The following is a 16,997-nucleotide window of genomic DNA, read 5'->3' on the forward strand; positions in this document are numbered from 1 at the left end:
TGCAAGGTTTGTGAAGGTTTGTAGCTCAGGTTGAGGTTTAGGGTGTAGGTTTGCTCGCTGAGCTGTAGGTTTGATATCCAGACGTTTCATTACCTGGCTAGGTAACATCATCAGTGGCGACCTCCAAGTGAAGCGAAGCTGTTGTCTCCTGCTTTCTATTTATATTGTTTGTCTGGATGGGGTTCCTTGGGTTTGTGGTGATGTCATTTCCTGTTCATTTTCTGAGGGGTTGATAGATGGTATCTAGATCTATATGTTTGTTTATGGCGTTGTGGTTGGAGTGCTAGGCCTCTAGGAATTCTCTGGCATGTCTTTGCTTAGCCTGTCGCAGGATAGATGTGTTGTCCCAGTCGAAATGGTGGGAAATGGTATATTGGCCTTTGCGTACAGCAATAAAAAAAGTTGTGTTACAATTGCATCGAGTTTCGGTGAGACCACATCTGCAGTACTATATGCAGTTTTGATTTTCCCATTTACAAAGGAGTACAGTGAATGTTCACTACATTGGTCCCTGGTATGAAGGCTTTGTCCTATAATTATAGCATGAGTAAATTGGGTCTAAATTCTCTAGATTTTAGAAGAATGAGAAATGCTCTTATTGAGACATTCATGATCCTGAAGGGACTAGGGCTAGGGTAAATGATGAGAGATTGTTTCCACTGATTGAGGAATGTAAAACTGGGGCATAGTCTTAGAAAAAGGGGCCAATCATTTAGGAACTGAAGTGGGGAGAAAGGATCCCACGCAAAAGGTGAATCTATGGAATGCTCCTTCCCAGAGATTTGTGGATAATCTAATGTTGAATATATTTAAGTTTGATGCAGGCAGACTTTTGGACTCGGAAGAAATTAAGGAATATAATGGAGGCAGGATGATGGAGCTGAAGCCTAAGATCAGCCATGATCATGTTGAATAGAACAGTAGGTTTACCAAGCAATGTGGTCTAACCTCCTGTCTCTGGTGTTAAAGCACAATAGCTCACACACACAAAGATTTGATACAGATGAAGGAACAAACAGTATGGTGACAATTTGAAAGTATTTCATTCTCTTCTGTATTAGACCTGTAGTTTGATGTTTTAGCTGGAATGAAGATCGTATAAAAGCAGCAATTCTCGGTGAGCCACAAAATTTCTTGGAATTGAATGCCAGAAGTTTGGCTTTTGGGTGAACTTGATGTTGAAGTAGAATGGGGGAAAGAGTCCTCTATTAACTCTATTAATGTTTTACAGCTGATTCAATCACTTTGAGATGATGTTTCTGATGGAATCTGTCTCAGAATTTCTTCAACTGCTCCCTTTAAAAGCAGTCAGCAAACATGGTTGGCTTATCTATAGGACATATTACAAGATCAAGCTCTTTTAAGTATATTGCAGTCTGTTAGGCCGTACTGGCAGAGATTAATGATTAGAGACAGAAAACAGAGTAAAATAATGGTGTATTCTCATTTTTGCAGGCTATGACTAGTACTGTACGAGTTGGGTGCGAGCTGTTCATGATTTATATGAATGATTTGGAGATGGGGACCAAATGTAATCTTTCCACATTTTCAGATGATACAAAGCTAAGTGGAACTGTCTGTTGTGAGAAAAATGTAAAGTGGCTTCAGGAGGATTTGGGCAGTGTTGAATCGGATTTTAATTAGCAGGAATCTGTGAGACCAATCCAACACTTAGAGAAAAATTCAAGAACAACCTTGAACTGGAAAATGTTCAGTCTTTATTAAAAGAAACTCTGTATGCAGGATTTTTGTAAAAAAATAACATGAGAGGGGGAAACCAAAGGATCCCAAACTCTCCAAGATTTTTTGCACTTTTACAAGGGAAAGAATAACATTTATATACTTTTAAATATGCTGAGAAGTGACAAATTATCATGAAATGTTAATCATCTATTACACTGAACTTTGCCTTTTGGTTTTCCGAAACATCATTCATTCACATCATTCCATAATTTTGTTTCTGTGTATTGATGTTTTGTTTAGACTAAAATCTACAGTTCAAAATATACAAGAAGCTATTAAGAAGATTACTGAAGTTTTACCAAGGCTGCAGAATTTGTTTACATTCAGCCTGTGTCATGAATGCTGTTTCTGACCTTTTACCACAGTTCTTTGTAACCTATTGATCTATAACCCAGGAGTATGGCCAATTTTCCCATCAGTCATTTTTTAATGTTTCCCACAATACCACACAGGCTTAGTGAGGGGACAAGAATGTGGCAGATGAAATATAATGTAAAAATATGAGGTTATCCACTTTGATGAGAGAAACAGATATGCAGAGTATTTGCTAAATAGTAAGACGTTGGAGAGGTTAGATGTATGAATGGACCTAGGTGTCCTTGTCAACAAATCACTGAAGATCAACATGCAGGAGCCGTAAGCTTTTAGGAAGGCTGCTGGGATGATAGACTTTATTACAAGAGGATTTGAGTGCAGGAGTGAAGTCTTGCTTCAGTTGTGTTGGAGTTTGGTTAGACCTCATCTGGAATATTGCAATTTTGGTCTCCTTATCTCAGGAAAGATATTATTATCACAGAGGGAATGCAACAAAAGTTGACCAGACTTGTTTCAGGGATGGTGGAGTTAGCCTTTAAAGAGAGATTGGGCAAATTAGGCCTGTAATTTTGAGTTTTGAAGAATGAGAAATTATCTAATTAAAACTTGCAATGTATTTAAAGGGATAGACCGCATAGATGCAGGTAAGATTTTTCCCCTGGTTACAGAGTCTAGAACCACGGAGCACAGTTTAAAAATAAAGAGGATGTCATTTGGGTCAGAGATGAGGAGAAACTATTATTACCGAAAGGGTGTGAACCTTGGAATTCTCTACACCAGAAGGCTGTGAAGGCTCAGCCTGCAAGTATGTTAAAGTAGAGATACATAGAAACATAGATTTCTAATTACCAATGGTGTACACAGTTATGGGGATCTGGATGAATGTCTGTTTGTTGAGCTGGAAGGTTTGTTTTCAGACGTTTCATCACCATACTAGGTAACATCATCAGTGAGTCTCTGCTGAAGCACTGGTGTTATGTCCTGTTTTCTGTTTATGTGTCTTGGTTTCTTAAGGTGTGTGATATCATTTCTGGTTCTTTTTCTCAGAGGATGGTAGATGGGATCCAAATCGATGTATTAATTGATGGAGTTTCGGTTAAAATGCCAGGCATCTAGGAATTCCCGTGTGTATCTCTGTTTAGCCTGTCCCAGGATGGATGTGTAGTCCCATTTAAAGTAGTGTCCTCCTTCGTCTCTATGTAAGGATACTAGTGATAGTAGGTCATGTCTTTTGCTGGCCAGTTGGTGCTCATGTATCCCGGTGGCTAGTTTTCTGCCTGTTTGTCCCATATAGTGTTTTTTAGAATCCTTGCAAGGTACCTGTATTTTATAAATTACATTAGTTTTGCTGGGTGTTTGTATGGGTCCTTTAGCTTAATTAGCCTGTGTTTAAGTGTGTGTTGGTAAGTTTGTGGGCTATCATGATGCCAAAGGGTCTGGAAGTCATTTCAGAGATGTCTTTGATGTAAGATAATGTAGCTAGAGTTTCTGGGCGGGTGTGTCTGCTTGTTTGGGTTTGTTGTTGAGAAATTGGCAGACTGTGTTTATTGGGTACCGTTCTTCCTCAGTATGGTGTATAGAATTTTTCTTCAGCTGTTCGTAGTTCCTGAGTGCTGCACTGCATTGTGGCTCATTGAAATAATGTCTTAACACAGCTACGTTTGTGGGTGTTGGGATGATTTGTTTCTGTAGTTAAGTATTTGGTCTGTGTGTGTTGTTTTCCTGTCGACACTGGTTTGAAGTTCTCCATTAACTGTTTGTTCTACATCTAGGAATGGGAGTCTGTTGTCATTCTCCTCCTCTTTTGTGAATTTTATGCCAGTAAGGATATTGTTGATGGTGTTGTAGGTTTTCTCTCATTTGTTCTATTTTGTGATGAAGGTATCATTTACGTAGCAGACCCAAAGTTTGGGTTGGGTAGTTGGGAGGGCTCTTTGTTCGGGTCTGTACTTTACTGCTTCTGCTGGGAACCCTGATATTGGTGATCCCATAGGTGTTCCCTTGATTTGTTTGCAGGTCTTGTTATTGAATGTGAAGTGGGTGGTGAGGCACAGGTCTACTAGCTTGAGGATGCTGTCCTTGCTGCTGAAGTTGGTGCTGTCTGGTGATTGTGTCCTTGATTCCTCTAGTAATGCAGTCCATATTTCTTTGGCCAGATTGATTTTAATTGATGTGAACAGGGTTGTTACATCAAAGGGGACCATTATTTCATCCTCTTCTATCTTGGTGTCTTTGATGGTGTTCAGGAATTCTTGGGTGGAGCGAATGGAGTGGCATGAGGCTTCTACTAGGTATTTCAGTTTTCAAGAGAGTTCCCTCCCAATTACCCAACCCAAACTTTGGGTCTGCTACATGAATGATGCCTTTGTCATCACAAAATGGAACAAATTTGAGGAAGCCTACAACACAATCAACAATATCCTTATTGGCATAAAATTCACAAGAGGAGAACGACAACAGACTCTGTATGTTGGTGTACCGGCTAGTGAGATTATGGGTCTGTGTGGAGTGTGTGTGTGTGTCTGTGGGTGTGCAGTGCAGGGGTGGGGGGGTACTGGTTTGTGTACTTTAGGCAGTCTGTAGAAGCGTGGTGTTTTGGATCCGTCTCATTTCATTTTTTGGAAGTCTGTCTTGTTTATTTGTCCTGATTTCTGAAGTCTTTTCAATGCGGATGTGATTTGGTTTTTGAGTTGTGGGGGTCAGGTCTATCACCACCTGTTGATAAGTGTCGGTATCTGCAAACTGTGAGTTCGCTTTTTCAGTGTTCTCCATACATTGTAGCCACATGACCTTATATCAAAGACATCTCTGAAATGACTTCCAGACCACTTAGCGTCATGGTAGCCCACAAACCTACCAACACATTTAAACTGTGGCTAATTAATGTAAAGTGTCCTATACAAACAACCAGCAAAACGAATGTCATTTACAAAATATCATGAAAGGATTGTAACAAACACGACATCAGACAAACAGGCAGAAAACTAGCCATCGGGATACATGAACATCAACTGGCCACCAAAAGACATGACCCTCTACCGCTAATATCCTTACATAGAGATGAAGAAGGACACCACTTCGACTAAGACAACACATCCATTGTAGGACAAGCTAAACAGAGGCATGGGAATTCCTAGAGACCTGGCATTCCAACCGGAACTCCATCAATAAACACATCAATTTGGACCCCATCTACCATCCTCAGAGAGAAAGAGCCGGAAATGATATCACCCACCTTAAGAAACCAAGACACATAAATAGAAAGCAGGACATAACCCAGTGCTTCAGCAGAGGCTCACTGATGATGTTACTTAGTGTGGTGACGAAACGTCTGAAAACAAACCTTCCAGCTCAACAAGCAAACTTACAACCAGAACCTCAACCTGAGGTATAAATCTTCTCAAAATATACAAACAGTTATGGGGATGTGGTGGATAAAAATGGGTAAAAGTTTTCAATCTGCCATGACCATATTGAATGGTTGCTTAGACCCACCGGGCTGCATGGAAGACATGTTTTTATACTTCAAAACATTCTGTGGCAGGATTTTTTACATAGTGTTTGTGATAGCAAATGTTCTTCATCTTGGAGATGAAAAACAATCACAATACAGTAAAAGTGGACAAGATCGATTTAATAATTTTCTAACACCATCTGAATTTCAATGTCTCTATTGTCCGTAGTGAAGCAACAAAGGATGAGCCAGCTGGTATGTTATGATCCTTGTTATAGAGTCATAGAGATGTATAGCACAGAAACAGACCTTTTAGTCTAACCTGTCCATACCAAACAGATTTCCTAAACAACTCTCGTCCCATTTGCCAGCATTTGGCCTATATCCCTCTAAACCTTTTGTATTTATGTACCCATCCAGATGCCTTTAAAGTGTTGTAATTATACCATTCTCCACCTCTTCCGCTGGCACTAATCCATACACAAACCACCCTCTGCATTTAAAAGTTGCCCCTTAGGTCCCTTTTAAATCTTTCTGCACTCACCTTAAGCCTATGCCCTCTAGCTTTGAACACCCAGACCCCGGGGAAAAGACCTTGTCTATTTACCCTATCCTTGCCACTGATGATTTTATAAACCTCTACAAGGTAACCACCTCAGCCTCCGACGCTCCAGGGAAACAGCCCCAGCCTATTCAATCTCTCCCTATATCTCAAACTGTCCAACCTGTCAAATGTTTGTAAATCTTTTCTGAACTCTTTCAAGTTTCACAACATCCTTCCTATAATAGGGAGACCAAAACTGCAGTATTCCAAAAGTGGCCTAACCCATATCCTGTACAGCCGCAACATGACCTCATAACCCCTATACACAATGCACTGACCAATAACAGCAAGCATACCCAACACCGCCTTCACTATCCTATTTACCTGAGTCCACTTTTAAAGAACTATGAACCTGCACTCAATGGTGTCTTTGTTCTGCAACACTCCCCAGGACTTTGCCATTAAGTGTATAAGTCTTGTCCTTATTTGCCTTTCCAAAATGCAGCACCTCACATTTATCTAAATTAAACTTCATCTCCCACTTCTTGGCCCATTGGCCTATCTGTTCAAGATCTCGTCGTATTCTGAGGTAACCTTCCTCGCTGTCCACTACACCTCAAATTTTGGTGACATTTGCAAACTTACTATCATAACTTCTATGTTCACATCCAAATTATTTATATAAACAACGTAAAGCAGTTGACCCAGTACCGATCCTTGTGGCACAAGCCTCCAGACTGGTCACAAGCTCCAGACTGAAAAGCAACCCTCCATCACCATCTGTCTTCTACCTTTAAGCAGGTTCTGTATCCAAATAGCTAGTTCTTCTTCTATTCCATGTGATCTAACCTTTCCAACCAGTCTATTATGAGGAACCTTGTTGAATGCCATACTGAAGTCTATATTGATCACATTCACTGCTCTGCCCTCATCAATCTTCATCATTAGTTCTTCAAAAAACTCAATTAAGTCAGTGAGACACAATTTCCCACGCACAAAGCCATGTTGACTATACCTAATCAGTCCTTGTCTTTCCAAATACATTTAAATCCTGTCCCTCAGGATTCCCTCCAACAACTTGGCCCACCACCAATGTCAGGCTCAACGGTCTATAGTTCCTGGCTTTTCCGTACTACCTTTCTTAAATAATGGCACCATGTTAGCTAACCTCTAGTACAAAAGAACAAAGAAAATTTACAGCCCAGGAACAGGCCCTTCGGACCTCCAAGGCTGAGTCTTCCAACACCTCATCTTTGGCTATCAATGATACAACTATCTCAGCAAGAGGCTCAGCAAACACTTCCCTACCTTCTCACAGAGTTCTGAAACCGCAGAAACTATGGAAATCCTATTCTGTGTTTGGAAAGTTAAAATCCCCTACCATAACAATCCTATTATTCTTACTGATATATAACTGAGATGCCCTTAAAAATTTGTTTCTCAATTTCCTGCAGACTATTAGGGGGTGGGGGGGGGTCTATAGTTCAATACCAATATGGTGATCATTCCTTTCTCAGTTCCACCCAAATCACTTCCCTGGATGTATTCCCAGGAATATCCTCCCTAAGTACAGCAGTAATGTTATCCATAATCAAAAATGCTATTCCCCTTCTCTCTTGCTCCCCTTTCTAGCCTTCCTATGACATCTATACCCTGGAATATTAAGCTGCCAGTCCTGTCCATTCCTGAGCCACTTCTCTGTAATTGCAATAATATCTCTGGGCCATGTTCCCAACCATCCCCTGAGTTCATCTGCCATTCCTGATGAAGGACCTTTGCCAGAAATGTCGATTCCTCTGCTCCTCAGATGCTGCCTGACCTGCCATGCTTTTCCAGCACCACACTCTCAACTCTAATCTCCAGCATCTGCAGATCTCGCTTCTGCCTCACCTGCTAGGTGTCTTGCATTGAAATAAATGCTGGTTAATGTATCAGCCCTTGTAGATGGTCTATCCTTAAGAAAGAGATGTGTAAGTTTAGCAAGCAGCTATGGTTGTCCTTACTTTATAAGGTGTTTGCTTCGGTACCAGGTTTGCTTCAATTGTGAATAGGCTGTGCTCTTGGTACGTACGTAAGTTAATTTGTCAGAACAAAGTAAAGTGCGTCCTCCATTCATGAATGTGCAACTTACAAATGCCCGTAACTACAAATATGATCCCGAACAGAGGTGTAATTTTGAAAGACTCAATAAATGACTGTTTCCTGTACTTATGAACTTATATTGTCCTGCACTATGTTCCACCTGACTTACATATCAACTTGCGAACGGTCTCAGGAACAGAATCCGTTCGCAACCCAGGGACTGCCTGTACAGGATAATAGAAAATATCTGTTCATAAGTATTGAGTAAACGTTCGTATGTTGGATCTTTAAAATTTATATTAATACACTCCTATATGTCGATTGTCAGGATGTCGATTGTCAGGATGAGTGTTCATAAGTTAGGTGCTCGTAATTTGTAACTTCCTATAATGCCAATAGTTACATGATACATTTTCAGCTATCTTAAAAGCCAGTGTCAATTTTTTTTTTTAAAAAGCTTTAAAGTCCATATATTTTCACATCTGTATTGGCCTTGACATTCAAAAGAAATGTATGAATATGAAATATAACCAATTGCTTTTTCAGTAGATTACAGAAACCCTGTGTAATTTAAAGCAATTACTTTCAGTCATAAAAATAAACATCCTGAAATGGTTTGAGAACTTGCAACAAACTTGTTTTTAAGTTAGGTTTGAAAAGTTTTTTGAAATTTTCTAGCAAGTTGAAAGCTGCTTAATTCAGACATGAAGCAGCCAAGCAGGTTATCGCCCCAGTATGTCCTGTACATAAACAAAACAGGACAAATCCAACCTGGCCAATTACTGCTCTAACTGTTGACTCTGGATCATCAGTAAAGTGATGGAAGTGTCATCAGCAGTGCTTTGAAGCAGCACCTGTTCAGCAATAACCTGCTCAGTGACGACTAGTTTGGGTTCCACCAGGGCCTCTCAGCTCCTGACCTCCTGGCCTTGGATCAAACATGGACAAAAGAGCTGAATTCCAGAGGGGAGGGGAGAGTGACAGCTCTTGACATCAAGGCTGCATTAGACTGAGCGTAGCTTTAAGGAGCCCCAGTGAAACTGGAATGAATGGGTGTCAGGAGGCAAACTCTGGTGGCTGGAGTAATTCCTGACACATGGGAAGATGGTTGTGTTGTTAGAGGTCAGTCATCTCTGCAGGTGTACCTCAGGGTAGTGTCCTAGGCCCAATCATCTTCAGCTATTTCATCAATGACTTTCCCTCCATCAAAAGGTCAGAAGTGGGCAAGTTCACCAATGATTGGACAATGTTCAGTACCATTCAGAACTCCTCAGATACTGAAGCAGTCCATGTTCAAATGCAACAAGATCTGACAATATTCAGGCTTGGGCTGACAAGTGACAAGCAACACTCGTGCCACAGAAATGCTGGGCTATTACCATCATGAATAAGAGACAATCTAACCACTGATCTTTAGCATTCAACGGTGTTACTATCACTGAATTGTCCACTATCAACATCCTCAGGGTTGACCCGAAACTCAACTGGATTCCCCACTAAACATGCTGACTACAACAGCAGGTCAGAAGCTAGGAATACTATAGTGAGTAACTCACCTCCTGACCCCTCAAAGCCTGTCCATCATGTACAAGGTACAGGTCAGGAGTGTGATGAAATACTCCCCACTTGCCAGGATATGAGGGTGCAGCCCCAACAACACTAAGAAGCTTGACACCATCTAGGACAAAGCAGCCCGCTTGATTGGCATTACATCCACAAGCTCCCACTATCAATGCTCAGTGGCAGCAGTGTGTATTATCTACAAGATGACTGCAGAAATTCACCAGAGATCTTCAGACAGCACCTTCCAAACCCATGACCACTTTCATCTAGAAGGACAAGGTAGGAACACCACCACATTCAGGTTCCCTCTAAGCCACCCACTGTCCTGACTTAGAAATATTCCTTCACTGTCATTGGGTCAAAGTCCTGGAATTCCCTCCCTAATGGCATCGTGGTTAGAACTGTGGAGGAAAATAGTTTCTAAACATGTTACAGTTCAGGCTTTTGCACACTTACTGGCATTTTCTTAGCTACATTGTAATTTGCATAAACAGTTTACTTTTTCCATATGAACCAAAACCTCCATTACGTCGCTGTCTTGTGTTCTAAGGTTTAGAGATTAATCACAGAACACTGTGAAATGCCTACCATGTTCTCCAGTTAGTTGCAAAGACAGGAATAATTTGTGACTGAAAAGACAAATAAAGCTATACACTGCGTATCCAGATGTATTCACAAGTTACACAGAAGTAAGCCTACATTAAAACAGAATAACCACACTTGAGCAATTTATAAACAACTTCAACACAAGAAGTTCAACATTTTCAACATTCATTTAGACAAACTTGTGAATAAGTCTGAAACCATCTTAGTCCCAAGTGTGGATACAGGAAAGATCAGGGCAATGTGAAAGATTCCCCCTCCCCCCCCCAATGAAATGTAGATCAATTGGAGGTTATTTTAAAATCAGCAGGAAAAGCTACATATTAACTTTATAAACATGTTACCTGTATATGGTATGAAAAGACTGTAAACATTTAGAAAGTAAAATGGATAATACATTTTTAGAAGTTCATGTCAATCAGAGATTTGCATATTTTATTGCCTTTAGATTGAAGTCAAGATGTCAGTAGAGGTGTTATAATTAGTACTCCTGGATGTGAAAGGGAAGTTTGCTTCAGTTATACCATTCTTGATTGTTACTCAGTTTTCCCTAATGAAAATACACATCACATATAGAGTCATAGAGATGTACAGCATTTCTTTTTCTAATCAAACTTGTTCAGATTTGTTATTACACACTTCTGGAACAGGTGGGACCTGAACCCAGGTCTTTCAGTCTAGGGGTAGGGACACTATCACTGCATCACAAGAGCCCTTATGCCTGGACATTGGGTGAGGATAGAAACAGAATCAGCTGCGATGCCTTCCTCACTGCACTATCAGAAGTCACACTGGAACAGTGGCAAGCTGGGTCAGAAGGGTGATTCGTGTTGTGGAATTCTATCCCAGAAAAGAATAAAAAGAAACACTCAATAGACAGGGAAAAGAATGACAAAATAATTGGAGAAAAATGTCACTACAGTTTGGTTCTTATTTCAAACTAGATCTATTGTGTCTTGTTGATCTCCTACCTACAAGATGCGAACTGTTGCAAACAAAACCAGTTTGTGTATGAAGGAAACTGCTGTGACATGTGTCCTGCAGGTGAGTGACAGTCAGTCTTTGAACATCATCTCTATAATATTTGTCGCTTTCAGGAAACAGCAGAGAAAAGAAGGGAGGAACGGTCAATGGATCCAAACTCTGATTTCTCTCCACACATGCTGCCAGACCTGCTGTGTTTTTCTAACAATTTCTGTATTTGTTTCTATTTAATTAGAACTTGTTTTTTAGATTATATTACTTACAGTGTGGAAACAGGCCCTTCGGCCCAACAAGTCCACACCGACCCGCCGAAGCGCAACCCACCCAGACCCATTCCCCTACATTTACCCCTGCACCTAACACTACTGGCAATTTAGCATGGCCAATTCACCTGACTTGCACATTTTTGGACTGTGGGAGGAAACCGGAGCACCCGGAGGAAACCCACGCAGACACGGGGAGAATGTGCAAACTCCACACAGTCAGTCGTCTGAGGCAGGAATTGAACCTGGGTCTCTGGTGCTGTGAGGCAGCAGTGCTAACCACTGTGCCACCATGCTGCCCATTTGTATTCTAATTAAGCTGAATTTAAAAGAAAGAAAGAATTGGATTCATTGAACACTTCTAATAACTTCAACATATCCCAAAGCACTCTACAGCCAATGAAGTACTTTTAAACAAAAACAGAAATTGCTGAAGGTCGTTAACTCAGTTAACATTAACTCAGTTCAGAAGAAGGGTCACTGGACTCGAAATGTTAAATGAATTCCATAGATGCTGCCAGGCTTGCTGAGTCTTTCCAGCAATTTTTGTTCTTGTTTCAGTTCTTAGGCATCCACAGTTCTTTGTTTTATTTTAATGTGATGGAACATGTCAACAACAGGACAATCAAATAGCACTTGCTTAGCAATTACCTACTCTTTGATATTCTGTTTGGGTTCTGCCAGGGCCATTCACAGGCTGTGGACATTGTTGGCTGGGCCAGCATTTGTCGTTCATTCCTAGTGGCCCTTGTTTTCAAATCCGTTCATGTCTTCCCATTTCCCTAAATCTGATATCTGCTCCAGCTTTATAACTCTCTGAGGTTTCTGCACTCTAATTCTCACCTCATAATCAATTTTAATGTACCACATGTGGTGGCTGTGCCTTCAACTATGAAGGTCCTAAGCTCTGGAATTCCTTCCCAAAACAACATGGCCTTTCTACCTCTTTTTTCTAAAACTCTTTTAACGTAACATAGAATCCAAAAAATGTTTGGCACAGAAACAGTGTCAAGTTCCTAGGTAGTGACGATCACCTACAATCTGTCCTGAACCACCAATGATGATGCAACAGTCAAGAAAGCACAATAACACCTCTTCTTCCTTAAAAGGCTAAGGAAATTTGGAATGTCCATCAGGACCTTCACCAACTTTTACAGATGCACCATAGAAAGCATTCTAGCTGGATGCATCACAGCTTGGTACAATGACTGCTCTGCCTGGGACTGTAAGAAACTACAGAAAGTTGTGAACACAGCACTTTGTGCAAGCCAACATTCCACCCAATAACTTCATCTACATCTCCCAATGAAATGGAAAGGCAGTCAACATCATCAAAGACCCCTTCCACCCTGGTTATAATCTCTTCCAATCTTTTCCATCAGACAGAAGATACAAAGGCTTAAACACTTGTACCAACAGGTTCAGGAACAGCTTCTTCCCTGCTGTTACTCAGTTTCAAATCTAATGTTGATCTTGCTTTTTGTGCACCTTTTGCAGCTGTAACTTTGTATTCCTCGCTCTGTTGAATCACCCTATGATGTTTGTGTCCTTGTATGTTGTGATCTGACTGTATTGCATGCAAAACAAAACTTTTCACTATTCTCAGGTATGTGTGACAATAATAAATCAAGTCAAAGTCATTTGGTTCTTTATGTCTATGATGGCTGAAAGGAGCTATCAGCATGACGATCCTTGCCCTCTTCCATTGCCACAGTGAATCAGACCGCAAATTGGAGAAACAACACCTCATCTTCTGTCTGGGCAGCCTACAGTCCAGAGGACTCAACATTGAATCTTCCAATTTCAAATAACCTCCATTCCCAACCCCCGGAGGAAACCCACACAGACATAGGGAGAATGCGCAAACTCCACCTGAGGCGGGAATCAAACCCGGATCCCTGGCGCTGTGAGGCAGCAGTGCTAACCACTGAGCCACCCGTGCAACTCCATAGCAAGATGTTTTAGATGAAGGGAGGGAAGCTGAGACGAGATTACATCTTGTAATTGCACATTTATCTGCTGTTAATGATGAATATTTGCTTATTTTCATTGCAGGCACTTACTTGGAAAAGTACTGTGGAGCAACTACCAAAACAAAATGTGTAGTGTGTCAGAAAGGGACATTCAGTGATCATATACATAATTTAAACATATGTTATCCCTGTCAGTATTGCATTGGAGGTAAAGCACTTTTAATTGACTTTTCGGAGACTTCATTACTTTCCTTGCAGAGATAATCAAATGTTAGAAATATATGGAGTAAGCAAAACATTTATATGCAAGCTATTGATTTACTCTGGTTGCATATTTTCTGAGGCTGTGTATTTAATTCCCACCAAAACTAATTCTAATTTACATATACCTCAAGTGTTGCATACTTATGGAGTGCTAAATATTTCAAATTTTGGATGGTCACCCTGCTACTCATCAAAATCCATAACAAGTTATACTAGTTATTTTTCAATTTGAATTCTGATTTATTTTTGGTGATTTCAAAGTTGTATTTCAAGAAGCTGAGACTAATAGTTTTTTGCTTGGCAGGGCTTTAAAAGGATTATAAAACTAAGGCAAGTAGATGGAGTTAAAATACAGATTATTTGTTTTCAAATTGAAAGGCAGAATTGCCTGGTGAGGCTGAAAAGCTAATTCTGTCTTCCTAACAGGAGAAACAAAAGTGCTTTTAGTGCATTTTTTTTCCATTGACAGGATGTGGGCTTTGCTGACTAGGCCAACATTTATTGCCTATTTCTAATCGTCATTCAGAATGTGGTGGTGAGCTGCCTTCTTGAATCTTGCAGTCTATGGGATGTTGGTACACCCACAATGTTGCTACTGGAATTTGACCCGGCGACAGACTAGGTTGGGAGCAGTGGATCTGAATCACTTGCTGCATAAAACGTTTTTCCTCATGTTACCAGTAACTTTAAAAAAGTGACTTTTGGTTCTCGATCCTTCTGCCAGTAATAACATGATTTCTTCCAAACCTTCATTTCTCCAAGGACAACAGTCCTAACTGAAATTTGGTTTTATTGAAAATTTTAATCTTAAAAATATCAGGACGTTTGCAAGAATACAATGCAAGTAAAGGGGAACATAGAGCATAAAATTATGTGAAGAGAGTGTCAATAAAATAAATATGTTCCCTTTCAGACACAGGTTGGGATGAAGAATGGAAAACCCTGGATGTCATGTGTTGCAAAGGTCGGGAAGTTTATAGCAGATACTAAAGACTCAATCCGGTCAGGTTCTGGAGGAATGTAAAAGGGGAAATGTGAAAAGGAAATTAGGAAAGCTAAGTGAGTGCATGAGAAAGTATTAACAGGTAGAATAAAGGACAACAAAGGGATTTTTAAAAATCAGCAAAAGAATAACTAGCGAAAGAGTAGAGACCATTGAGTTATTGTGTGTGTGTGGACCTGGAATATGTAGGTTATCTTCAAAGGATACTTTGTATTGCTCTACCAATGAAAAAGAATGATACATGTATAAATATAAGGTTGGAGGACTACATAATATTAAAAGAAATTAAGATAGAAAGAGAAGGTACTGGTGGGTTTAGCAGCCTTAAAAGTGGGTAAGCCTACAGGCCCAGTTGAAATCTATCCTATGCAATTGAAGGAGGCAAGGGAGGAGATATGAGAGGCCCTGGCAGTAATGATCAGATCTTATCTGGCCAAGGATGAGATGTTAGAGGACTGCAGGATCACAGATTGTTTAAAAAAAAGAAAACAGATTGACTAAGGAATTGTCAGTCAGTTTAACTTTTACTAGTGAAGTTTTTAGAAAAAATTCTGAGGGACTTTTTAATTCTTACTTGTAGAAATACAGATCAAGGATTGTCAAAATGCTTTGGTTAAAGAAAGGTTATGCTTGGCATATTTTTGAGGACATAACCAAGAATGAGGGGAATGCACTTGGTAGGGTCTAGGTAGTCTTTTGTAAGGCTTTTCATAAGGTCCCTTAGCGCAGATTGGCCCAAAATGTGAGAGCCCAAGGCAAAGTGCCACTTTAGATCCAAAATTGGCTGAGAGGCAGGAAAATGAGGGTATGGTAGAGGAATGTTTCTGTGACCTGGAAGTCTGATTCCAGTGAGGTTCTGCAGGTCTTAGTGCTGGGGCCCTTGCTGTTTTAGATGTACATTAATGTTTGGACCTGAATGTAAAGGGTATGATCAAGATGTTTGTGGATAAAACAAAAATTGTTAAGGGGGTAAATTGTGAGAAGGATAGCCATAAATTGCAGGAAAATATCAACAGACTGCTGAGGTGGATAGAGCAGTGCTAAATGGAATTTAACACACAAAAGTGAGATAATCCACTTGGCGACAACTAACAAGGCAAGAGATTGCACTGTGAATGGTAGGACTCTGGAAACTACTAAAGATTAGAGGGACATTGGTGTGCAAATCCATAGAAGCCTGAAATTAGAAAGGCATGTAGATAAGGTGATTAAGAAGGCGTGGGGGTTACTTGCCTTTAGCTGAAACATTGAATACAAGAGAAGTAGGTTTCACTGGAATTGTATAAAATGCTGGTGTATTATTAGGCTGAAAGTCCCTAATGGGTTCTTTAATGTCTGATCAAAATGATTACAAGAAGACACATGTGCTTTGACATAAAGCAAATTTATTAGCTTAACCTAATTTAGGCACATTGAAAATTAATGAGTGAATCATTTAGCTTAAACTACTTCAAACATATTTAACAAATTATTCTCATTGTCTTCCCTCTGTTGGAGACTGTGGCAATGGCGGCAGTCATAGCTTTATCTCAATTTCACAGAACCAGCTGCGGGAACCCCAGCCCAATGGTGTAAAGTCCCATCATCCTGGTCTCTCAAACCGCAGTCTGATGTGGAAAATCCTCAGCCCGCTCTTACAAACACCAGTCTGATGGTGTGATGTCTAATAAGTGGGGCAAACTCCTTGATATTGATGCTCTTCTGAATCTAAGGTTATGTTCTGAATCACCATTTTATAATTACTTCAGTACTTTTCCAGCCCTCAAAAGTAGATGAAAAAGCAAGTCCATGTGACCCCATGTAGACTGCACAAGTGGATAGGTCACATCTGAGTGAGATTCCTCCAGGTGCTCCAGTTACCTCCCACAGTCTAAAGATGTTTAGGTCAGGTAAATTGGCCACGCTAAATTGCCCACAGTATTCAGGGATGTGTAGGTTAGGTGCAGTAGTCTGGGGTAAATGTTGAGTAATAGGGTAGGGGAATGGGTCTGGGAGGGTTACTCTTCGGGAGGTCGGTCATAGAGTCATAGAGATGTACAGCATGGAAACAGACCCTTCGGTCCAACCTGTCCATGCCGACCAGATATCCCAACTCAACCTAGTCCCACCTGCCAGCACCCGGCCCATATCCCTCCAAACCCTTCCTATTCATATACCCATCCAAATGCCTCTTAAATGTTGCAATTGTACCAGCCTCCACCACTTC

The 16,997-nt window shown here is 40.5% G+C and overlaps 1 protein-coding gene across 1 annotated transcript in view; it reads left to right on the top strand.

Moving 5' to 3' along the window:
- Window positions 1-11,275: 11,275 nt before the first annotated feature.
- LOC122540452 (octapeptide-repeat protein T2-like) overlaps window positions 11,276-16,997 on the top strand; it is a 37,043-nt gene continuing 31,321 nt past the window's right edge. The window contains exons 1-2 of the mRNA XM_043676260.1: window positions 11,276-11,348; window positions 13,607-13,732. The gene's annotated coding sequence lies outside the window, so the exon portion shown is untranslated. The remainder of the gene's footprint in view (window positions 11,349-13,606; window positions 13,733-16,997) is intronic.

This window comes from Chiloscyllium plagiosum, chromosome 34 (genome assembly GCF_004010195.1).
Source record: "Chiloscyllium plagiosum isolate BGI_BamShark_2017 chromosome 34, ASM401019v2, whole genome shotgun sequence".
Taxonomy (NCBI): domain Eukaryota; kingdom Metazoa; phylum Chordata; class Chondrichthyes; order Orectolobiformes; family Hemiscylliidae; genus Chiloscyllium; species Chiloscyllium plagiosum.